This window comes from Apodemus sylvaticus, chromosome 5, assembly GCF_947179515.1.
Source record: "Apodemus sylvaticus chromosome 5, mApoSyl1.1, whole genome shotgun sequence".
Classification (NCBI taxonomy): domain Eukaryota; kingdom Metazoa; phylum Chordata; class Mammalia; order Rodentia; family Muridae; genus Apodemus; species Apodemus sylvaticus.
The window spans coordinates 146,311,782-146,336,794 of NC_067476.1; the positions used below are offsets into that span (position 1 = coordinate 146,311,782).

General features: G+C 39.9%; 1 protein-coding gene across 3 annotated transcripts in view; it reads right to left on the reverse strand.

Moving 5' to 3' along the window:
- Positions 1-25,013, reverse strand: part of Zhx3 (zinc fingers and homeoboxes 3) — a 114,750-nt gene that overhangs the window by 30,701 nt on the left and 59,036 nt on the right. The window lies entirely within an intron of this gene.

Consider the following 25,013-nt stretch of genomic DNA (forward strand, 5'->3'; position numbering starts at 1 on the left):
TAAAGTATGTAATACATGATCAGCACTGGGACAACAACAGATGAGAAACAACCTAATCGATCACCAAAAAGAGACAGTCAAATCAACTATAGCATATCTAGATAGTGGAATAATATGCACGGGTGAAAAATACAAAGGCACTACGTTTATATTGCCATTAGCTAACCATTTGCCTCCATGGACCCCCTAATTTCAAAATATGAGTATTCTATGCATTCAAAACAAAAAGTTAAATTTAACCAAATGCCAAAATGACACATTTCCCATAACTTTTAGTTGTTACAGATAACAAGTAAGAAAGTAATAGGCTAGTAGGGTTGAGTGTGAGACCAGTCAGATAGGTAACAGGGATGGTAAATCACATTCCTATATACCCCAAATATCTCAACGCTGACAAACTTTTGAGGGTAGCTGCTACAGTACTATGCATGGGCACTGCCCCCACAGGATGCAATACCCAAACACAACCTGTGTCTGCCTCCAAGTTAAAGCCATAGCTCTAAGGGGACTCAGAAGCACACAATGTAGTGGAGGGTGGGGGGGAGTTGTGCAGCCCAGATGCCTTCCCAGAAACACTTTCACATGGCCTGCTTTGCAGGCTCTTATGAGTGTCACCAAGGCTCAGAGCTTATCACAACTGTGATATTTGCTTACTTAGTTGAACCGCCCTTGTAGGCACAGAATAATTTAACTGTTTACTACACAACCAACAAATTCTTTCTGTATTTGACTTGTCTCATGGTTGAAGGTCCTCATCTTTATTTAGTAACTTCCTGTGCAGTGTAAGCACCTTCAATTCATTCTGAAGTCTCTCTGGGGACCAGTTCTTTGAGCATATCCTATCACCAAACCATATCCTCAGTCTTTTGCACACATAAAAATTTGTGCATGTCTTTCCAAAATGTGGCAATTAGAAAAGAAAGAAGTCATCAATTTGCAGCTCACCCAGAAGAGAAGTCAGTGGGAACTGTGTCTACCACTGTGCACCTCCTATGACTACCCCCACATCTATGTCGAAGTCCTGTCTCATTTTTCTTTCTCAGAGGAGAAACTTAACATGAAGTGACCCAGCAAGCTAAGGAAGCACTGCTGGGCTAGGCAGACAGGGATTATCCTACCACAGGCCCTCTGATCATTCGGGCAGACATTGTTAACACTTCCAAACTTTCTGTCCTTTCCCTCTTCAAATTCTACCATGTCACACAATGCTTGGCACATAATAATAGGTTTTAGTTATTAAACATATGGATAACTGGGATCTAGGCATGGAGTTAAGAATTCTAATACCATAGTGCTATCTATATTGGCTTATACTAAAGCTCATATGAGCTGAAGTCCTATTTCAGGATGTAGTCTGAACATATGAGAATTACACGCAGTCTGTACCTTCATCATCTTGCCAACACTACTTATAACCAGGGTTTACTCAGGTACAAAAACTATTGGTTTTCTTATGTCAGGTTCTTTTCTCTCAGCTATTTCACAGTCCTTTTGTGTTGTAGTACTGTATCACAATGGCCTTCCTTTTGAAAACTAATATTTCACTCTCCATATCCATCACATTCTTTTTTTAATCCCTTTGTCTGTCAATGGACATTAAGTTGTGTCCACCTCTTAACTCTTGTGAATAATGCTGCAAATACAGGAATTCATAAGTGAATAAACATCTGCTTTTCCTTAGTCTTCCCTCCCCAATCCTGTGATGCTGGTGGGGCAGCAGCTGCAGGTGTCATCAGCTGGCCTTATCTTTTAGTTCTTGTCATTAAACTAGCTTCCTCTAAAGCTTGCTTCTTAGTCCTTTCTAATGACATCTGGGTTCTCTTCTTTTTAAGTGAACTCTGTTGGCATTTCTTCTAGGCTCCACCGCACAGTTACTTGGCAACAGCCAGGTATGCCTAACTCATTATAAAAGGGGCTGCTTGCCCCTTCCTCACTCTCTTGTTCTTACTCCCTTATTCTCTGTCCCTTCTCTCCCAGTTCCCCTTCCCCCTCTTTCCACATGCTCATGGCCAGCCTCTACTCTACTCCTCTACTCTTTTTCATTCTGCCTTTCTCTGTCTCTACTCCCCCCTCAACTCCCCTCCCCATGCCCTAAATAAACTCTATTCTATACTATACCTTTGCCTTGAGGCTGGTACCTCAGGGGGAAGGGATGCCTCAGCATGGGCCCACAGAGGCACCCCTTCCCCCACACCATCCTGTACCTCCACTGAATATATCCCTGACTTCTTTTTCTTTTTATAAAGCACAACAAACTCAACAAGTTAATTTTTAAATTTATTCTACTTGTCAAAGAGGGAAGAAAGCTACTGAGCCCTTCTTGCCTCCTCTGTTGAAAAGCTCTAGTTCCTTCATCCAGAAGGAAAAGGGAAAAGTTGCAGGAGTACAGGCTTCATTTCCCTGGAATTAAAGGCTGAACACTAAAATACACCCTCACTTCTGGAGGTATATTTTGCTGTTAATGAAGTTACCATTTTTTTCCTTGATAGGCAATATTAAATGCCACTCAATGGGTTGTTCAGCTTAGGAGTCAGGGTACATCTACAAAATCTACTTCTGATCTTATATCAAACAGTCAGGCCCACTTCCCACTGCCATTTGCACTGGGGAGGCAGGCAGCTCCACAGCTTTCTGTGCAGAAAGTGATCTCCCTGCAGTGCTTTCACTTCTAAGCATGGAGGTGAGATCTTCACCTTCTCTCTGGAGGGGAACAGCTAGGAGCACACAGGGCTTACCATCAGTGGAGCAGCTGGGACAGAGGTCTTCAGGCTGCCATTTGCACCAGGGAGTCAGGCAGCACCACAGCCTTCTGTGCACAGACCCTGCCAGAAGAGAGTTGGTGTCCCAGGAGTACAGACACAGGCTTACAGGTCCACAGGAGGGACAAGCTCCAGCCAGAGACAGCCAGACCAACCAGCACAATAGATAACCAGATGGCAAAAGGCAAGTATAAGAACCTTACCAACTACTCACTAATAAGTGGATATTAACCTAGAAAACTGGAATACCCAAAACATAATCCACACATCAAATGAGGTACAAGAAGAAAGGAAGAGTGGCCCCTTGTTCTGGAAAGACTCAGTGAAGCAGTATTCGGCAAAACCAGAATGGGGAAGTAGGAAGGGGTGGGTGGGAGGACAGGGGGAGAGAAGGGGGCTTGCGGGACTTTCGGGGAGTGGGGGGCTAGAAAAGGGGAAATCATTTGAAATGTAAATAAAAATATATCGAATAATAAAAAAAAGGAACCTTACCAACAGAAACAAAGGCTACTTGGCAACATCAGAACCCAGTTCTCCCACCACAGCAAGTCCCAGATACCACAACACACCGAAAAAGCAAGAGTTGGATTTAAAATCATATCTCATGATGCTGGTAAAAGGCTTCAAAAAGGACTTAAATAACTCCCTTAAAGAAATACAGGAGAACATGGGTCAACAGGCAGAAGCCCTTAAAGAGGAAATAAAAATCCCTTGAAGAATTACAGGAAAATACAATCAAGTAAAGGAACTGAATAAAACCATCCAGGACCAAAAAGTGGAAGTAGAAACAATAAAGAAATCACAAAGTGAGACATCTCTGGAGATAGAAAACCTTAGAAAGAATTCAGGAGTCATAGATGCAAGCATCAACAACAGAATACAAGAGATAGAGGAGAGAATCTCAGATGCTGAAGATACCACAGAAAATATTGACTCAACAGTCAAACAAAATGTAAAAGGCATAAAGCCTGTAACCCAAAACATTCAGGAAATCAAGGACATAATGAGAAGACCAAATCTAAGGATTAAAGGTATAGACGAGAGTGAAGATTTCCAACTTAAAGGGCCAGTAAATATCTTCAACAAAATTATAGAAGAAAATTTCCCTAACCTAAAGAGACACCATGAACATACAAGAAGCCTACAGAACTCCAAATAGACTGGACCAGAGCAGAAAGTTCTCCTGGCACATAATAATCAAAACACCAAGTGCACTAAACAAAGAAAGAATATTAAAAGCAGTAAGGGAAAAGGTCAAGTAATGTATAAAGCCAGACCTATCAGAATTACACCAGTCTTCTCACTGGAAACTATGAAGGCTAGAAGATCCTGGGCAGATGTCATACAGAACCTAAAAGAACACAAATGCCAGCCTAGACTACTATACCCAGAAAAACTCTCAATCACCATAGATGGAGAAACCAAGATATTCCATGGTAAAACCAAATTTACACAATATCTTCCCACAAATCCAGCCCTACAAAGGATAATAGATGGAAAATGCCAACACAAGGAGGGAAACTGCACCCTAGAAAAACCAAGAAAGTAATCTTCTTCTAACAAACCCAAAAGAAGATAACCACACAAACATAAAAATAACATCAAAAATAACAGGAAGCAACAAGCACTATTCTTTAATAGTTCTTAACATCAATGGACTCAATTCCCCCAATGAAAAGACATAAACTAACAGAAATATTTTTCATGTAAATCTTCAATTTTATCAGAAAATGTTCATAATTCCTCTTTCAATTAATTTAGTAATTTTTTATGTCTACCATTTTATCTGCATTATTTTTCATGATAATCTTCAATTTTAACATGTTTTTCTATATATTTCTTCTACTTTATCAGAAATGTTTTCCATGTAAATTTCTGATTTTATCACAAAATGTTTTTAATTCCACCTTCAATTAATTTAGAAAGGTTTTTTATGTCTACCATTACATCTGTATAATTTTCCATGAAAGTCAATTTTAACATCTTTTTCTATATATTTGTTGAATTTTATCAGAAATACTTTCCATGTAACTCTTCAATTTTACCTGAAAATGTTTATAATTCCACTTTCAATCAACTTAGAATTATTTTATGCCTACCATTTTATCTGTATAATTTTCCATGATAATCTTCAATTTTAACATGTTTTCTACATTTTTCTACAATTTTATCAGAAATATTTTCCATTTAAATCTTCAATTCTATTATAAAATGTTTCTACTTCCCTTTTTAATTAATTTAGCAATTTTTTGTCTACCACTTTACTCTTTGATTTTCTATGAAAACTGTCAATTTTAATGTGTTTTTCTACATATCTTTTCTATTTTATCAGAAATATTTTCCATGTAAATTTTCAATTTTATCATAAAATGTTTTTACTTCCTTTTTCAATAAAAGAACATGCTTTTCAAAAAAAAAAAAAAAAACTGTCAGGCCCAACTCTACTTCATCAGTAAAGGTCAATATTTTCCCAGAACTCTTTAAGATCATAGTCATGTTCAGCCTAATTTCGTAGGAGGCAGCAGACCAAGGCACACAGAGTCAAACAAGGCATTTTGGGGTTTCTGTATGTGCTTGGCTCTGTCTTTGAGGAACTTTAGAGCACTGAAATGGTTTGAGGGGAGGAGTAAGAGGCCTTGACACCTAAGCACTCTGTAGGCTACAAAGCAATAAAAAACAATCAAAACCCATAAAACAAAAATTGGCTCTATAGGTACTGTGTTGGTTAGTTTTATGTGAATTTGACATAAGCTGGAGTCATCAGACAGAAGGGAGCCTCAACTGAGAAGGTGCCTCTCTAAGAGTAGGCTGTAGGCAAGCCTGTAAGGCATTTTCTTAATTAGCAATTGATGTGGGAAGGCCCAGTCTATTGTGGGTGGTGCTGTCCCTGGTGGTCCTGGGTGCTATAAGAAAGCAGTCTGAGCAAGTCCCTCCATGGTCTCTGTATTAAGTCCTGTTTCCAGGTTCCTGCCCTGTTTGAGTTCCTGTCCAGACTTCCTTCAGTGGTGGACTACAATGTGGAAGAAGTGTGAGCTAAGGAAACCCTTTCCTCTTCAAGTTGCATTTGGTCATGGTGTTTCATCACAGCAAAAGTAATCCTTACTAAGAAAGGTACAAAACCTAAAACTTCAACAACTGTTTATTTAAATCACCTTCAAATCACAAATGACTCATACATTTCTCCCTCTTCCCATCTCACCTACATGTGCACATATGGGCACATACACAAACACATACAGACATTCAACACAACTCTTGGGACAGATACATAAATACTCACACACATACTCACCCAGTAAGACTCTTGGGTTAAGTTTCTGGGCAAGTTAACTTTCTCAACCTTTTTATGAGCTTGAAGGTGCCCAAATCACAAGTTTCTAGTGGGCACAGTGGCCTCACTTGTAACCCTTCAACTTGGAAGGTACAGGCAGGAGGATCACAATTTTGAGGCTAGACAGGGCTATACAATGATACCCTGTTTCAGAAAAACAATAGTTTTAAAGAATTTTTCTGAATTCTATGTTTTAAATTTTTATGTGAGGGGATGAAGAGAGGGCTCAGTGGATAAGAGCACTGGCTACTCTAAAAGGGGACCTTGGTTTGGTTCCCAGCACCCACATGGCAGGTATGTTACATTGCCTGTAATGTAACTCTAGTTCCATGGGATTCCTCATTATCAGGTATGTATGTCGTGAGCATGCAGACATTCTCAAACACACAAAACATAAATAAACCACTTTAAAAACTTGATATTGTATGTCTGTCTTACAAAACTAGCAAAGTAATTTATCTGCCTTTAAGAAAAAGACCATTTTATTGGAACGTATTGATTTTTTATTGTTTCTATGAAAACCTTTAACAAAAAAAAAAAAAAAAAAAAAAAAAACAAGACATCTGATTTTACTTAAAATACTACTTAACTCCCAGAAAACCCAGAAAACATTCCATGAAATGGCCCTCTCCCATCCTTCTCTCTCGTACAGAGCCAGCCAGCCAGCTAGCCACAGTCCTTGCTCAGCCTTTGGCTCACTGTAGGCACCACTCCCTCTTCCCATTTTGATCACACTACTTGCTTCTGGGTGGCCAGTCAAGCAGCTCTTCCCAACAGCTCTTCTGCAGCTCTTATCTGAATCTCAAAAGCCATAAAGGACCCTTGGGACCCAGGGAGGCTGAGACCCACACTTGTGCAATTTTACCCAGATCGGGACTTGGAGTGTTCTATACCCAAGTGACTTCCAAAGCACTAGTTCCATCATTTCCAATCACAATTGATAGGTTCCTCTCTGACCTTGGTATCTTTTGCCTAAGAAATAAAACAAAAGAAACACATCCAGGCTCCATGTTCTAGAGTTTGGATCTTTACCTCCCACTCTCTGCTGTAGTCTGTTTGGGCTGCTGCAACAAAATGCCATATAACAGGTGGATTATAAAAAGAAATTAATTTCTCCCATCTCTGGAACTTTCAAGATTGCCTTGCTGGTAGACACTGTTTGCTGAGACACTGATTTTCTCAGTCAGTCATTATCTCATTGTGGCCTCATATGGTGGAAGAGTCAAAAGAAGAATGCTTGGGGCTTTTTTTTTTTTTTTTTTTTTTTTTTTTTTTTTTTTTGTGGCATACCGCTGCAATTTTTTTAATTTGATATAATTTTTTTATTTACATTTCAAATGATTTCCCCTTTTCTAGCCCCCCACTCCCCGAAAGTCCCATAAGCCCCTTTCTCTTCCCCTGTCCTCCCACCCACCCCTTCCCACTTCCCCGTTCTGGTTTTGCTGAATACTGTTTCACTGAGTCTTTCCAGAACAAGGGGCCACTCCTCCTTTCTTCTTGTGTCTCATTTGATGTGTGGGTTATGTTTTGGGTATTCCAGTTTTCTAGGTTAATATCCACTTATTAGTGAGTGCATACCATGATTCACCTTTTGAGTCTGGGTTACCTCACTTAGTATGATGTTCTCTAGCTTCATCCATTTGCCTAAGAATTTCATGAATTCATTGTTTCTAATGGCTGAATAGTACTCCATTGTGTAGATATACCACATTTTTTGCACCCACTCTTCTGTTGAGGGATACCTGGGTTCTTTCCAGCATCTGGCAATTATAAATAGGGCTGCTATGAACATAGTAGAGCATGTATCCTTATTACATGGTGGGGAATCCTCTGGGTATATGCCCAGGAGTGGTATAGCAGGATCTTCTGGAAGTGAGGTGCCCAGTTTTCGGAGGAACCGCCAGACTGATTTCCAGAGTGGTTGTACCAATTTGCAACCCCACCAGCAGTGGAGGAGTGTTCCTTTTTCTCCACACCCTCTCCAACACCTGCTGTCTCCTGAATTTTTAATCTTAGCCATTCTGACTGGTGTAAGGTATAAGTATGCAAATCAAAGGGTTGTTTTGATTTGCATTTCCCTAATGACTAATGAAGTTGAGCATTTTTTAAGATGCTTCTCCGCCATCCGAAGTTCTTCAGGTAAGAATTCCCTGTTTAACTCTGTACCCCATTTTTTAATAGGGTTGTTTGGTTTTCTGGAGTCTAACTTCTTGAGTTCTTTATATATATTGGATATTAGCCCTCTATCTGATGTAGGATTGGTGAAGATCTTTTCCCAATTTGTTGGTTGCCGATTTGTCCTTTTGATGGTGTCCTTTGCCTTACAGAAACTTTGTAATTTTATGAGGTCCCATTTGTCAATTCTTGATCTTAGAGCATACGCTATTGGTGTTCTGTTCAGAAATTTTCTCCCTGTACCAATGTCCTCAAGGGTCTTCCCCAGTTTCTTTTCTATTAGCTTCAGAGTGTCTGGCTTATGAAAACATCCAATGGAAAAAAGATAGCCTTTTCAACAAATGGTGCTGGTTCAACTGGAGGTCAGCATGCAGAAGAATGCGAATTGATCCATCTTTGGGGCTTCTTTTTAAAATGCACCAATATTGCTCACTAGGCTTCTTTCTCCATGGTCTGATGGCTTTCCAAAAACTACACTTCCTCATCCTACCCTGGGGGTTAGAATTTCAATGCCTAGGTTTCGGGGACACAAACATTCAGACCACTGTACCAGATGTCCAAGCAGAGATCTCCACATCACTTCCATGCACTCTGCTCTGTTCTGTCCCTTATGTGCTGTGTTAGTCAGTTTTATCATTTCTGAGAAAAACAGCTTCTGACCAGAACAACTTGAGAACATGGGATTATCTACTTGTCTAACTGCTGTGAGTTCCTGACAAAGGCAGTGAAGGAAGGGCTTGCTGTGGCTCACAATCCAGGGCACAGCACCTCATACCATGCCCTCTCTCTTCACTCTTGAATGTGTTCCTTGATAAGTAAAACTCAAGATTTTGATGTAGTTCAATTGGTCTAATCATCTTCTATCTTTTCAGTATCATAGATAAGAAACCATTACCTAATCTAATACAATACAGATTTGCCCACTGTGATGTCTTTGAAGTGTTTTATAGTTTTAATTTTTTAATTTGGTCTTTGATCCATACTGCATTCCTTTTTTTCCCCTGTATGCTGTAAAGGTCTAGCTTTATCTATCTGCACAGGAATATCTAGTTTTCCCAGCACCATTTGTTAAAATGACTGTCCTTTTTCTACTGAAAAGAACTGATCAAAGATCAACTGTGTGTTTACCAGTTAATTTCTGAGCTCCCTATTTCATTCAATCAATCTATGTTTTCATTAACAATTTTAATATTGAATACAAGTTGAAATAATATTTTAAATAAATTAAATAATGTTTTATTTCTGCTAGAACATTTTAAACTACACATATGGTTTCCACTATATTTGTCCTGGGCAGCACTACCCTAGATGCTGTGCATGGAGCCACAGGCAGTATGGGAAACAGCTGAGACACTGTGGGATGAACTGATTCTGAGTTCTCTTCCCCCTTTGCTTACCTACGACTAAAGAACACAGGAAGAGGGAACCACCATGGCTAGTGAGACTTGTGAGTGGAGTACACTCAAGTTTCAGAACCTGACTGCTTCAACACAGCAGCCATTAGCCACAGGTGTTCATGTGCCTACCAGACACTCACAATGTAACCAATGTGAAAATTCAGAATTTTGTAAGTGTAAAATACTGCAAAGACATAGTACAAAGGATAAAAGATCTAAAAAGTTATAGCAATTACATATTAAAACAATATATTAATAGATCTGGTAAAATAAAATATTACATTACTTATTGTTGCATATACATGTAAGTATATATTATATATGCACATATCTGTAAAGAAAAGCTGCAGGGAGACTATGGGGATACTCCTGTGGGAGTCAAAACACCACTTTTAGATTTAGTTCTGCTTTTTCGCCAGGGATCCTAGGGTTTCAATTTAGGCTTTCAGGCTTCTGTGACAAGCATTGTTACTTACTGAGACATCTCTCTGGTCCATAAAATATATTATTAATATTAACTTATTTAGGCTTTTTCCTCTTTTTCCTTCCTTGTTCTAGCTATTTTCTTTCTTTCCCTCCCTCCTTCCATCCCTCCTTCTCTCCCTTCCTTCCACCCTTTCTTCCTTTACCTTTCCCCTCTTCCTTCTTCTTTGAGACAGAATCTTACTATGCATCCCAGGAACTTGAAATCTCCCTGCTTCAGTGCTAGATTATAGGTATGTGCCACTATGCCAAAATATATTTTGCTTGAATTTTTTCCCCAGACAGGCTCTTATACAGCCTAAGCGGCCTTGTATTCACTATATAGTCAAAAATGACTTTAGCTTCCTGATGCTCCTGCCTCCATGTTCTGAGGACTGTAATTAAGGATGTGTGGCAATATGACTCTGGCTCTGCTTTATTTTGTTTTTTAATGCTTGGAATTAAACCCATGGCCTCATCACATGCTAAGAAAGCACTCTACCATTGAACCCCAGCCCCAACCTTAGAACTGTGGATTCACAGCAAAAATTAAGGAGACAGGACAATGGTTTCTCATATATCCTGTCCCCATCCATATGATGCCTATAGAATTGTGAGTATCCTCCACCAAAACTGCATTTTCTATATTTAATGATCACCCATAGTCTATACTAGGGCTCATCTGTATACTCCATGAGTTTGGGAAAATTGACTGTATTCACGATTACAGCGCCATGCTATGTTCTACCTATTTATCCGTTCCTCCCACTGCAAACCACTCTTTTTCCTATTTCTGGGAACCTGTCTTTTCTAAGATCTATCATAGAATCACAGAACATGTGGATTCCATGCATGCCTGGCCACACTTAAGTCCCTGATTCCTAAAAGTACTAGCCTCTCTGCCTTTACCTGCACTAGCATTGAACTTTACCAGTTCAAATAGGGCATTTTCAATGAAGGCTTTCAAATTTCCACTGCCCCTTAAACTATCTATTATTGCATATCCATCACAACTTTTAAGTATATGCCTAACTTCCCTTCCAGATTACAAGCTCCTTGAAATCAAGCCCTACATTTTCTCCTCCTCCTCCTCCACCTCCTCATTTTCTAGCAGAATTGAGCACACAGTATACACTCACAGATGTTGAGTCAACAATGACTAAAATACAGGAAAGGATTAGCGTCTCATAAAAGTCACAACCAGACAGAAAGGATCTCATACAAACAGGTTAGGCTGAAAATGTCTATTATCCAACAGCTAGACTCATTCACAAGCTGCAATTAACATTTTAACCCAATAAACACTTTAATCAAAAGTATTTCAAATGTGTCACAATGAAGAGCTAGAGAAAATAGTCCCTAATGGTCAGAAGACTGGGACTGGCTTGGAAACATGGGGACTAGCCACAGAAACAGGACGACTAAAACCACATTCCATATCCATTAAATACTGATGGCCAGGCCCTACCAGAATAGAGGCACTGAAATGAGCCTTTGATGTAGTTTCCACAGAAAGCCACCAACATGATTAAAGGACTAGAAAATGAGATTTATGGGCCATGGTCAAAGGAACAGAGACAACTTTGCCTAGACAAGAGAAAAGGCTGAAGAGTGACTTAATAACCATTTTCAATCATTGTTATTACACAGTCAACAGTAACCAGATGGTCTCCATTTCCACCAAAGACAGAATACTGAAAACTACTTAAGCTGCAGCATAAAAAAAAGTTGTATAGGTTAACAAAGAACCTGACAGTTAAGAACTAGAATACAGTGAAGCAGACCCAGGGAGTGTGGGGTGTAACATTTCCGTACCCCTTTAATTAGGCTGGAAAGCAGCAAAAAGGAAGGGCGTGTTCAGGCAGTCCTTTGTTGAGAGCCAATTCTCAACTGGCTACTCCTCAAAACTTCTAACAAACAGCCATAAGAAACAAAAAGGAGGTATGAACATTGAAGCACAGCACCCTCTGGTGTGCATAACTGTCCTTCAATCAAGGAACACTCCTGAAGTCATACTTCTCAATATCTGAGATACAAATCATGACAAAACTTAGACAAATGTACAAAGTTACTATAGGATTCATTTATCACTATATCTTCTATTATCAAGCATATACCATGCACTTCTCTTTGGAACAAGAATTACCATAAAGGCAACTTCAACCCCCATACCTAGGACTAGCACTGGTATCACCCAATAACCTCTTTTTTTTCTTAGCATTCCTTGTTATTCATTTTTTTCCCAATAACCTTTTGAATGCTAAGTCCAGACTCCAGAACATCAGTTGTACCAAAGTTGGCATGTGAGCATTTTGTGTTGAGGCATGATAATACCATCTGCCAAATAATATGAATTTGACTGAATTTTTGGAGTGTTATCTATCATGTACAAAAGTAAGGAAACAACATGCCCCTGTTCTGTTATGGTATAATGCTACTACCACAATCCTCCTAAAAACATATGATCAGGATATACATGTTGTGATATCCCATGACACATTACTAATTTCTGTCTTATTTAGGGTTTTTATTATTGTGATAAAACACCATGAACAAAAGCAATTTGGGAATGAAAGGGTTTATGTCATTTTACACTTCTAGGTAACAAAACATCACTGAGGAAAGCCAAGGCAGGAATTCAAACAAGGCAGGAGCTGAGGCAGAGGCCATGGAGGAGTGCTGCTTAATGGCTTGTTTCTTATGGCCTGCTTAGCCTGCTTTCTTTTTTAAAAAATACTTATTTATTTTATGTATATGAGTACACTGTAGCTGTCTTCAGACACAACAGAAGAGGGTGTCAGATCCTATTACAGATGGTTGTGAGCCACCATGTAGTTACTCAGGACCTCTGGAAGAGCAGTTAGTGCTCTTAGCCACTGAGCCATCTCTCCAGCCTCTAACCTGCTTTCTTATATCACCCAGTACCTGTCCAATGGTGGTACTACCCACAGTGTGCTGGACCCTCCTACATTAATCACTAAGAAAATGCTTGATAGACTTGCCTTTAAGCCAATCATATGGAAGCATTTTCTTAACCCAGAGTCCCTCTTCCCAAATGACTCCAGCATCTGTCATATTGATATAAAACTATGCAACTCACTATTCCCTGCATTACAAATACTAACAGGCTGTGTTTATTCTTCATAAGCTGTATCTTTTTTGCCTTTATCTTTTTTATTTTTAATACAAGAGGCATTCAGCCTTAAACAAGTCAAGAACCTTCTGCCAGCTGGATGAAGTGGTACATGTCTGCAAAGCTAGCAATTGGGAAGATGAGGATAAAGAATTATTCATTCAAGGTCTCTCTGGGCTACATAAATAGGCTAGGGCTCAAAATAAATGTGAATTTTAAAAGTCCTTTATTTTATAAAAGATTTATTTATTTTATATTTTGAATGTTTGAGTGTTTTGTCTGTATATATATATGTGTGTGTGCAACATGTGTGCCTGGTACCCATGGAGGCCAGAAGAGGGTGTTGGAGCCCTGGAACTGTAGTTCCAGATTGTAAGGAGCCATGTGGGTGCTGGAAATTGAACCCAGATCTTCTGGAAGAACAGTAACTACTCTTAACTACTAAGTCATCTCTCCACTTCCTAAAATGAATCTTTTATAGCCCTCTCCATATCTTTAGTCTTCTTGGTACCAGATGACAAGCAAGTTCATTTTCAAGATATACATACTTCTTGCATGTGATTCACCTTGCTAAGATGCCATGTTCCAGGTGAGTCTCACAGTTTCCCTGAGAGGGACAGACAGAGGCAAGTAAAAATAGAAATTTACAGTCCTTCTTCATCTTATCGTCCATCCTACTTTAAAGGAAAAGGCAAAGAGACGCTAGAGAACAGTTAGCAAGTATCCCTTAGGACACCAGGCAGAGTTCACATCCTGTGAGAACAGGACACAATGAATGAGGAGTTGTATAGATAGGAGAGAGGAATATGCTTCATTCTAGGTGTAAAAACCCAAGGCTTAAAAAAGGCTCAGTCACCTCTTGGAGAATGGAACCATGCAACACACTCCCCCTGCATCCTGCCATCTTCTTGAAGAGGCATAAGAGAAGGGCATGGAGCATACAGACCTGCTACTAGGACAGCATTTCCCTAAGGGACAAACAACACAGAAAGCATGCTCTCGTTCTGTAGCAGCGAGCCAGCCATGGATGGAGAATGGCTGCAGGCACAGAGTGTGGCTGGGAATTGACAGGAATTTCTCTGACACCCGTCTTAGTTCCCTGGCCCAGCACAACCAGCAGCCTCATCCCAGACCCATCCCGACTTCTGCTGCACTGTACACTGCCTCAAACTCGCAAGCAGTGTTCCTCTTCAACAAGATTTGTCTGAGCAAAATCTATAAAGTTTTATCACTCTGCCTCTATCACACTACACTATGGAATGCAATTAGTTTGGTGGGCAAGCTAAGCCATCAGCTGGTATGTGTGATTAGGATTTCAAGAACAAAACCCTGGACTTATAAACCAAAACCATTCTCTGCCTAGATGATTTTTTTTTTTTGTTCTTCCTCAAAGTCATCTAGCCTTCCTCTGGTTAATCCTTTTCCTGTCCCTCTATTTTATATTGATAAACTGTCTTCTAGCCTCCAAGAGAGGAGAAGAAGATAGCTATTACTCTCTTCAGTTTGGAGTTACCTATTTCAAACTGAAGAGCACCAAGCAAAAGGGTTTATCTGGGGAACTGGCTTGTTGAACACTCAGGAGGATGTTGAGTGTATGGCCTCCTGAGAGAAAGGAGAAACCCAACTGAGTACTGTAAAAGTAGGTCACTGCTTCAATAGCTGGCAGCGTGCCCATCTTGTTTCTGACTCCAGTGTCACAAGAAAGGAACTGCCCAGTCTTAGAATAGGTGCTCCACCACTAGCTGGCCTTCCAGTCGGCATTCTAGAAGCAGCACACAGGCCAGGGCACTGTGGAGCTCTGCAAGCCTTTGTCACTGCTGACATGAAATAGCAGAGTTGGTGAGTTTTTTCTATTTTGTTTTGGACAAGCCGGGAGAGAGTTCAAGGCTGTCCTGTGAGTATCTCCTCAAACCTACTAGCAGGGTCCAATGAGTAGAGTTCAACTAGATCACTGTTGTGTGTGCAGGCAGCCTTGGCTCCTAAGGCATCAAAGTTTTGGCTCTGTTGGGGGGAAAAAGCTGTGGTTTTCCCAAAGAGGGGGGGAAAGCTAAGAATTACTGATGGAGAATATCAAATACCAGTAGACTATAAATAATGAACTTTTTTGTAGAAACTTACATAATACTATTAACCTTTGTTCACTGTGAAAAACACATGACCAAAAAACCCTGTAACTTGGTTAGTTTACCTAAGTTTATATTTAATCAATCAAAACAGCAATGCAAGTAAAGTCAAGTGTGCCTATAATCCCAACTCTTAGAAGACTGAAGCAGGAGTACTGACACAAGTTTAAAAGCTAAGAGTGAAATCTTAATCATAATAAAACAATAAAGGCAAGACTTGAAAAGCATCAAAATAATCAGGCAAGTCATTATTTTGCAAAATTGTGTTCACCCAGACTGACTGTGCCTTGCAAGGTAGAGTCCTCAAGTTCCTAGGCTCCTTTTTAATGGTCAGAGCCACTGATGTATTAAAAATGGAAGGTATATATCTACCAAATTCCATATACTAAGTTGCAAGTAAGAAACCCAATTTAAGATGGCTCACAATAAAGGAGGGTTCTGACATGTGAAACAAAGTTCAGTGCTGGGTGGCTTCAGTTTGACTTAGGCATTCTGTGATAAAAAACAAAGGCTTCCACTTTGTTAGTCTATCCTAGCTTCCCTAGTCAAGAGTAATAAACAACAGGATTCCCATTTCCCTCACAAGATCACAAGGAAGACTGACTTTGGGGGTAGGGCTGTTATAAGACTGAGGACTGTTTTTTGTTGCTGTTGTTGTTTTTGTTTTGTTTGTCGTTTTTTCCTCCCAAGCTCCTTCCAAACTTTCTGGGGTTTCTGGGTCGTAGCCAGCCCTGAACTCCCCACTGGCACCACAGCCACCCGGTTCATCCTAGGGTGATATGTGGGATTACATGGCTTAGCTAAGTAATCAAGGTCCAAGTCAGAACTCAGAAGGAGACCTGCCCTTTTTGTATGAGAATGAAAACAAACATGATTTGCTGTTGCAGAGAAGGAGGAGGGAGGAGAGAGGAGGGAAGAAAGAGGAAGGAAGAGCGACATGGTGAAAAAGACAAGTAGAGAGTTGTCCCTTCATCTGATATATAATTTGACCCTCAGAGTCCTAATATTAAGAGAAATGTACTTTGAGTGGTACTGTTTACTTACTTAAAATTCATAAGCACTTATGCCTGTGCAGAGGCAATTCCTCTTGGGGGACACTCAAGTAGAAGCACGCTTTGGAGCTCTGTGTAAGGACCAGGCAAAGGTACAATGAAATACAAGCAAGAGCCCTTATATTGCTCTCAAGAAGGCAAGGCACATACAGTAAGTCATTAGTAACTGGCATTGTTTTAATAGCTGGCTCAGATGATGTGGTCAAATCCCCTTCAGATGATCTTACTTAGGAATGGTAAGGTAAAGACTGGCATGTCTTAGGTTTCTTCTTAAGAACAAGATTCCAGAAAATGAGCTCAAACATGACTTCTAAATTGTTTCAAATTATTGTTATTTCAGACAATTCTCTCCGTGTGTGTGTGTGTGTGTGTGTGTGTGTGTGTGTGTGTGTGTGTGTGTGTGAGAGAGAGAGAGAGAGAGAGAGAGAGAGAGAGAGAGAGAAGCTCAGGTAGATACAGGAAGAATTCAAAGCTAACAGAGTGCCTGTCTTCAAACAGTACAGATGCTGTCATCACCATTCCCTAACAAAACCACTGATAGCCCTCACCAACTTCCTTATATTTGTTTTCTCACTTGTTTTGAGCCTTAACAATAATGCCATGAATTAAATATCAATACAACTTTACATAGTGGGATAATAAAGCTTCAAAAGCTAAGTAATTTGACTTAGGTCACACAAGCAAGAAGCAACAGCTGGGAGTCAAAGCCAGGTATTCCAGATTCCAATGCTTATATATTTAAATCACAGCACAACACTTCTGGCTGGCAAGAAGAAAAACACAAAAAACTTACAAGAATGAATAGTACAAGAAAACACACTTCAGTGCAAAGGTAAGTCCTGAGATAATAGTGTCTATTCTAAGGAGTCAAAGAAGAAAATAGGGTGAGGAAGTGCTCCATGTACTTCTAGTAGCTATGTGACCCCTGCTGATGCTAATGCCTAAACATCAGACATATCAGTCTCTGACCTCTGACCCTTCTTTAGATGCTGATAAAGTTCAAGATCAATATTTGATATGCCTTAAGGCCATTGCTCTTTAACAAAGGAGTCAGCTCTTTCTCTGACACGCAGACTTCCTCTCTGTTCTGTAGGTATGACTGCACCCAGTGGGATTGACTTTGAAATTTTCTGAACAAATATTAGGTGGGATTTGAATGTTATAGCCCTTTCCCTAAGAGTATATATGAAAATGACTTTTGACTATACTGTCAATTGTCACTAGCATACTAATGCTATGGGAAAAGATAATTTATCATAATAATTGTCTGAACAAGAGGTAATACTGTTTTGATCTGTAACATATGCTGGTCTCCATGTAACAGAAATTTGTAGGCAATGTACCTCTCATGCCTCAGCAATTTTACAAAACAACTGTCTTCAACCTATTTCAGGTCATTGCAGATCTCCTAACCTTCAGAATATGTTTCTAGTGTCCTAACATTCCAGGAAAAGAAGAAATGTTTCTATAAAAATGGGAAGCTGGGTATAGTGGCTTAAGCCTATTATACTAACACTCAGGATACAGCACAATTGCTAGAGGCTTGAGACTGGCCTGGGCTGCATAAGATTCAGTCACAAAACAAAACACTATTCATGTGGGGTTGGGTGTCCTATGCTTCCATGGAGTAAAGAAAATCACTAACACATTTTAGTATTTCTACAGTAAAGGGATCACTGTCATGAGGAGGAATACTGGGTAGCTATCTGGAATCAAGGCCATTACTATCTAGATAAGAACAAACAATGACATTTTCTGTGTGTGCTAACTACCTACTATCCTGGTCACATCTGAAATCCTGGCTTTATTTTCCAGTTCTAAAATACATCTAACTGTGATAGGTTCTCTGCTGCTATCTTCTCATAGTCTGAATCTCAGGAAGTCAACACTGTCTCTGTCTTACCTACGTGGAACCTGAAGGTCAGAGAAGGTATGAGCCGTGAGTCCTTTGCTCATTTTTCAATGTGTTCCTTACTCTTCTAATGCCAAGGTTTAGGCCTTGAAATATTTTTGATTTTTATATATAAATATTATATAGCAACAGCATATTGGATTTGATAAATGATCATCTGCATTCCAAACAAGCTATTACTCTGCTCTTGAAAGAACAAGTCTTTGGGGGCTATCAAAGGGCTGCAATGAACTGGCTCTGCTGGTAGGAACCTAAGGGAGGATCCACTCTTGGTTGGGAAGGGAATGAAGGAAGACTTGAGATAAGTGAAGTCATCCAGGGAAAGGAGCAGCTGCTGAGATTAGCAAAACTCCTTAGTGTCATAGAGGTAGGCAGGGCAGCATTAGACCCTGAGTCAGAGCTCTTAACCTTGCTGCTAATGAAAAACTGCAACAGGAAGATCTACATTTGGGAATGAGGTGCTGTCCTGTATATTGTAGGGTGTGTCACTATATCCCTGACATTTACCTACTAGAAACCTGTAGCTTTCCATTATACCCAGGGAGTGACAACCTATCAAGATTTGAGACTCTTCCAAATGCCCCTAAGTGAATGATTATCTCTTTAAGTAAAGATGTAACAGAGAACAGGTGGCTGGATAGGGTTGGTCTGGGCAGGTGCAGAGTAAGGAGAGGCCTAGAGCCAGAGGAAAGGCAAAGAGATGCTGCTGCAAGGACTCTCTCACGAGTGCCTCAGATGTGGACTCTGATAAGATGAAGTACACAGCCGGTGAGAACCCAGGGGCTTGGTAGAAACCAGTGATGGGGGCTTAGTAGAAAAAAACCCAGCCTACATAAGAAAGGAACAGACTCTAGAACCAGGCAGCTTGGCAAGGTCAAACACTCTTTTTTTTCCCTTTTGAGTAAAAGTTAGTATGAAAAGACATGCCACAAGAAAGTTAAAAATCTGGCATTCCTAGTTATTTGGGAGATTTGGGTGGAACTGGATTAGGAGAAATTTTGATCTAGGATATGCTTATGAGAACAATCCAGCCTTATCTTCTCAAGCCAGCTCCTTTCCTCTACATCTCATCCTTGGTCTCCTGTTGCCCAAGAACAGAAAAAGGAGAGTGGGGATACACATTCCTGGGAGACAGAAAGGAAAGGAGGAAGAGGAAGAAGGTGAAGATGAGAGAATTTTGAGGTACTGAATATTTAGTGTTCATGAATGGGACTATATTTCTCAGCAAAATGAAAAATGGCAGAAGTAGGTTGCAAAGGTTGAGCAAAGGAAAATGGAGGAGAAAGGAATATTTGCAAAATGCTCACTGCATAGCAATGTGAAGAAGGTACATTACCTGCGTCACCGTGTCTAATGTTGACATTATCATGTAATACTCACACATGAAGCAGGCATTAATGTGTTTTCATAGCAGAAGTACAAAGAAGCAAAGTTACAGATAAGGGAGCCCACAGTATATGACCAGTGCCCCAGGCTTGGTTAGTGGATTTTTCCTTGCTGTGTCACCTCAGGTCTAGTATACCACAAAACTTTTGCTTTCTGTGAGCTGGGGACTGTGTGCTCCACTGAACTAGCGTCAGGCTGCAATTGGGGTTCCTTGTTTTCAGTGTCCTCTTATGTGCCAAGCCTAACAGCCATCAAGGAAGCAAGTAACAAAGGACCACAGAGGCCTAGCTGTTTAGATTTACAGCAGTACTAACAAGCACACTTGGTTACATAACTGCCTCTCCTGCTATGCCATCATCTGCTAGAAGAAAGCAGGGCTGGCTTTCCTCTCCTGAGCTATATATAATCCAGACTTTGAACAGCTACAGCTTTGCTACAATAAGTATTAAAATTTTTCCTAAAGACCCAGCATTTTTTTACCAGTGATGGTACACAATAATACAGGCTACATATTGAGATACATAAGTTTAGATACTTTACTCAGATTTTCTATCTTCACAATATTCATTATCTCTTGCTCCACTGTAAAAACATACAAAAGAATTTGAGAAATGGGATGCTAAGAAGAGAGTTGGTATAAGTACAATCTTGATTCTAAATTGTGAGCATCCAGTCCCAAATGGCTGTGGATTTTACTCTGGTACTCAACAGAGTAGCCAATATTGAGGAGCCACATTTGCCTTTAATGACTATTTCCTAGGTGCTAACCCTGGAATGCCTGTAGTCATGATTGAAGGATGAATGAAATAAACAGAAAACTATTAATTTGTCTTGGGGTTGACTAAAGCTGAGCTCTGTATAATAATCCCTCTTTTTACATAGTTACTTGAAAAATGTATCTTTCTGAACCATTTTAGAGCATACACTTATCAAAAAGTGTTTCCCTACGAATATTCACATTAGTCCTAAATGGTTCTCTATTTTATGAAGGTCAAAGTTTGCTGTTCTCTTATAGACTGCTATATATGCATACACTGACCACTGGTGAGATGGCTCAGTGGGTAAGGGTACTTAGCACCAAGCCTGATGACCTGAGTTCGATAACTAAAAGCCACATGGTGGAAGGAAAAAACAATCTCTGGAAAGTGGTTGGCTGACCTCCACACTCACTGTGGCATACATGGTCACATAAAAACAAAATTATAATAATATTAAATTCAATCAATCAACCAGTAATTTTTAAAAGTTATTTACACTCATGCTTTGCCAGTTTGATTGAGCCTTTTCCCAAAGCAATTCTTACACAAAGTGAGATTTTAAGAGATAAAATCATGACAATGTTCAGACTTTCAAAATGTTACTTGTATTAACATTTGTATTAATATCTAAGTATTAGTAGATGATTATTTATACGTGTAAACTCTTAGAAGAATTATACAATTATACAAGGCTGGACATTGTGAAGCACATCTGTAAGCATAGCACTAGGGAAGTGGAAACAGAGGCAGGAGAATCGTTGCAAGTTTGAGGCCAGCCTGGTCAATAAAGGAAGTTCTAGGTCAGACAGGAACATAGCTCTGTCTCAACATACACACATAAATAGATGCTGAAAAAGAGTATGTACTCATTTTGAGGCTTGTTCAACACTGGGTTGCTCGGCTGCATCGGATCTTATCCTAGAGTGGGCATGCCATTATGTCTGAAGACAGTTAAACTGCGTTCCAACTCTGACTCGGCTGCTTCCTCTTACAGGCTACTTAGCTTTGGGGAAAAACCGAATTTCTCAAAACTCAGCTTTTTCTGATACAATATCTGAGTGAAATAGCACTAAGTCCACTACATTGGACATGATAGTGTATATGAGTCTTTGACAGCATGTTGAGAGTTCAGGAGACTTCTTGCCTCCTGACTCCTTTTTCCACCAAGGTCACCCCTGAGCAATGTCCTCTCCTTATTTGCTGCAAAGACTTCAGTGACCTACACTACCTGCACCTGTGCTCCCATACGGTCTTCTAAGTAACAACATATCTGCCTTCCCAGGACACAGATCATGATCTCTACTGACTCCATGCAGAAACCACTTCAGTCTGGCATCATGGCCCTTCCTTCATTTGCTTCAACCTGCCTTTTCTACACTCAAACATACTTTTCCTCACCCAGTTCTGCCCAAGCCAATCTCTGGTTTCTGGAATATCTTCAGCCCTACTTACTGCCTATGGGAGACATTCTAGGTGCTTCATGCCATGACTGAGGTGTACAGTACACATCCATAGTCAGCTCGGTTCACTTCCTTCCCCACTCTTATGTTAGATCCAAGTGTAATTCTACTAGTACCTTTAATCCCAAAGTGCCTCATTACTCCAAAACTTTAAAGCCATATTTTCCCAGAAACTTTTTTTAAAGAAAGCAAGCTTCTTGAGTGTACTGCAGGACAAGCTGAGCAGCAACAAGACCCTCCCATCTGGCAACTCCTAAATAGTCTCCTAACAATATTAAACAGCATTGATCAAAAAGCTAAAAAAAAAAAAAAAAAAAAAAAAAGCCCTTATAAATGCCCTCATTTCTAGCAATCACTCTGTCAAATACTGTGATTTGTGTGTTTCCTATTATTACACCTGCCTCACAATTGTGTAAAATATTTCATGTTTTCTTCTGACTACTGGCTGCCATCAGTGTCTTCTTTGGAGGCCTTCCAAGGTGCCATTGATCCATAAGTGTTTGTACACAGAGCAGAAGCTGCTCCCACCCTGATGAGCAGATTGGATGAAGTGTACTCTTCATACCCAGTCTCAGGGGACAATGGAACAGCAGAAGAGAATTCCACTATATTCCTGTTTAAATAGTTAAAATGTTCATGCCCACCAGAGCACTGGAAGAAAACCCTTTTCACGTATTCACAACTCACATAGAAAGTCAATTATATTTACCTAAAGTCAGTGAAGCTCAAAAGCATATTTCTCTTCCCAAAAGCTCATTCTTTTGTGGGTCCCTTGCTTTGTGGAATGAACACGGGCAATCATCTTTGCAGGTCCTGCTGATGCCAGTTTATGGCTGTGTTTTTCTGCTCACTGGACTGGCTCATTCCTTCAAGAGAACAAACTGTTCTGCACTGAAGCAGGAATTGGCTGGGTTCTAACAAAAAGATCCCCCCCCCCAGTGTTTTTTTGCAAAAGACCCAAGTCAATTTATAGCCAAGTAACAAAAGGTCAGAAAGGTTAGTTAAGCAATGAGCGTAATTCCTGTGTGTCACAGCCAATAAAGGAAATGGGTGGGAATAAATAGTATGCAATTTTAACCTGAAATCATTTGTGCAAAATTACTATTGTAAACTACATAAAACAGTTTCTGGCTTCCAGATAATGTTAGGAATTATTCTGATTTTTCAAAAGCATATTTACTGTGGAAGATCTCAGGTGACCTCAAGTCTTTTGTTTGCAAGAAAAGAATGTCAAAAACATATAAGAATATTTTTCAGTGCATAAATTTAAATACTCACATAAAAGTTAAATATCTTACAGTTAACCAATGGGTACAATTTACATAGTTGAATTTAAAATAAAATCCCTGTCAACTGGGATTTGGCATTGATCAAAAAGCTAAGAAAAGTCCCTACAAAACTACAGTTTATTTGTCTTAACTGTGCTAGAGGTATAAAAACGTACTGTATTATTCAGCAAGTGTAAGATCAAGGAAGGGGCTACCTTTTTAAAGCAGACATAAAAATACATCAACAGCCAGGCAAGGGAAAGACAGATAAGAAACAGCCTCCAGTGGGTCTGTTTGGTAAGAAAGCTTCTCAGACCCTGAGGCTGCTAGAAAGCCTCCCCCAGAAGTCCCTCATCCTCTTTAGGAAGTTTAAAGTTGTAACTGATAAAACAATTGTATCATCTAAAAGATGAGTGACTAACTACAACAGAGAGTGCCATGAGCTGGAAAGAATGGATAAGCCCAGGAGCTCACTTCTCCTCTACCTCTCTGTAAGTGCAATGGGAGCAACACAAGAGGCTATCAAAGGATGTTGGAAAGACAGAGGAAAGAAGGCGAATGGTTAACAACCTAGGAACAACATACAGCTGGGCATGTTATAATACCCCTCCATCACACAACAGAAAAGGTGGCAGGCTCAATGTTTCCCAACCCCCAACCTAGCAACAGAAGGCAGCCGAATAGGAGCTTTATCGACAATACCAGGCCAGCTGCCAACACCAACTAGCAGAATACCTCATGTCCAGCTGAAAATAAATCAGGCTAGGGAATGCCATCACTTTCTTTACAGAGTCCTCAGAAGTTCCCTTCATCCCAGCAAGACTTCCTCTCCTTACACACAGGCACCAAGCAGGATGATCTGGGGAAAATTATTATTTAATATTCTATCAATAAGGCCCAATGGGATCTTCTAGTAGTACCACAAGAACTAAGCAAACCAAAGAGTTTGCAATCTACTGGGACTGCAAAACATGGTGACTCAACAGCAAATGAAGACACAGATTCTCCCAGTGTTATAGAAACACTGTTCACAACAATGAAAATTACTGGTCATAACCAGAACCAGGAAAATCACAACCTGAGTGAGAAAATACAGTCATTCCAAAGCAGCCATCAGAAAAAACATTTCAGCAAGCAATTACAAAGGCCCCTCCTCTTCATAACAAGATCTCCCCATGAGTTTTCTGACCTTCATATATGTGCCATGGCATGTTCAGCTCTCCCCGTAAATAAGCTTAGTATTTAAAAACCCATGAACAAACACTGACATCTATTTCTTAACATGCATATAAGTACCTAGGGGAGGGATACATCAAAAACACAATTTGGTAAACTTGGAAAACAGAGTAGGAAGTACATGAAGAGAAATATTAATGGGCGAGACAGCGGTAGGTGTATGGTTTCTCACCATATACTTCTTTACAGTAACTTTGAAAGTTTTAATAGTAAAATGTTAGAAAAGACCATACTAAAAAAAAGGAAAAAAAAGGAAGACACTTCTTAGTGATGCTATGCTACCTTGCTCCTTAATTTTATACTCTTGGTTAAATAAAGATGCCTACATCCTACAGCTTGGCAAAAGAGAAATAGGCAGGGTTTTAGTTCCTGGGCTTGGGGTCTGAGGCAGGCACACAAGGGGAAGAGAGAAGGTGAAAAGAAGAGAAGCAGCTCTGGGGTAAACAACTGTAAGAACTGGCTATGAAGACTGGCCAGTCTGAGTGGTCCAGATAGAATGTGGCAAGTCATATCTTGGGGTTATTGGCAGGACAGTAGACATAATAGCATAGCAGATAGATA